At 37.5% G+C, this 1,574-nt stretch overlaps 1 pseudogene; it reads left to right on the plus strand.

The window, feature by feature from the left end:
* The first annotated feature begins 512 nt into the window (after positions 1-512).
* LOC145158743 (ethylene-responsive transcription factor ERF025 pseudogene) lies at positions 513-1,060 on the plus strand (annotated as a pseudogene).
* The last annotated feature ends 514 nt before the right edge of the window (positions 1,061-1,574 follow it).

Here is a 1,574-nt window from a genome sequence, read left to right on the forward strand (position 1 = left end):
AGAAAGTGGTTTGAAGAGGTTTTTCTAAAAAAACAAACACCACCTTAGTGATTTTTTAAAAACCCATGGACCGAATGTGTTCTTATAATGGTTTGGGGGAACTAGGATTTTAATCATTTCAAATATTGTTAACATACATAGTCAATTTGTAAAAGAACTATTTGATGCTCTCGCCTTTAACAAAAAATATTAGAATATGTTTTTAACTTTCTATGATTTGTGGTTATTATATGACGTTTTCATATTCCATCGACTAAGATGCTTATTTTTATGATAAAAGGTTTAATTGGTCCTACTTATATAATAGAAGATCTAGTTAAAATATTTTAGAAAAACTTTCTTCTTTCGAAAAGTTTTCTCATTTCTCAAAAAACGGCATCGGCGAATTCGCCAGATTCCGATAATGATTCTATTTAATAAAGAATGACGGAACCCACTTAGCGATGGATCAACAACCAACATAATCTATAAAACCCGCTTCCTCGAACCCAGACACGGAAGCATAAGACTGCATGGCTAACCGTCGACGCCCCAACTCCTCCCGTTTCCAGCAGCTCCGAGATGATACCTCTCAATCCACCGAACCTGGTAGCTTCTCCAAGCTCCAGTCGCTACCCAGGTTAACATGGTATCCGTTTGCGAGCTGGAAAATGGGTTTCTGAAATTCGTGAACCAAACAAGACCAGTCGCATATGGCTTGGCACGTATCATACACCGAAAATGGCAGCCGCTGCTTACGACGTGGCTGCATTGACACTCAAAGGTACGTATGCAGTTCTAAACTTTCCAGACTCTGTTATTTCAAACAGACTTCCAGAGTGTCCAACGGCGGATGACATCCGTGCAGCTGCTGTGAGAGCAGCTGCCGCTCCAGCACCAGGGGGTGGTGGAAGCATGACGGTGGGCGGTACAAATACAGCCTCTCCTGGTTCATATATGGACGCTGAACCCAATCTGTGGTCTGACATGGCGGAAGGGAATGCTGGTAAGGCCACCGAGAATGCATTCCAGTCCAGTGGAGGCAATCTATGGAATTACTAAAAGCAAGCTTGCTAATTAACCGGTATGCATGAAATATGAATCTTCAATGTTTGTAAGACTTTACTTTATGTTGTTTTCGTGTGCCTTTATTTATTTATTTCCATAAGCTTCGGCAAAAAAAAAAAAAGAACCAACGATGAAGGTGTTCGAGTATTCTGGGTATGACATGTAAGCGTTGCGCCGTCTATTTTTTTAAGTAAGTTTTTCAACCCTAGTAAATAAATAACACCTACTAGTTGTTACTTTTATGTTATAAATATCGGCTGATTTGAAGTCTTTTTTATTGTTACGTTTACATTTTATGTTAAGTTTATCATGACATGTTTTAGCATGATGGTTCAGTTTGTTGACATGATTATCATTTAAAATTTGAGCGAAACATTGTTCTAATCACCATAATTAAGGTTGATAACATAACCTAATGTTTTGTATGGTTGAAAAGATTATATTTCTGTGGATTGTTATTTTGATTAGTTAAAAATTATTCGAAGCTACAAAACTTTTTTTATCAAATTAAACAATAGTGACTCGAA

The sequence above is a fragment of the Lactuca virosa genome, chromosome 2 (genome assembly GCF_052849685.1).
Source record: "Lactuca virosa cultivar CGN04683 chromosome 2, Lactuca_virosa_CGN04683_v6, whole genome shotgun sequence".
In the NCBI taxonomy this organism is placed as follows: Eukaryota; Viridiplantae; Streptophyta; class Magnoliopsida; order Asterales; family Asteraceae; genus Lactuca; species Lactuca virosa.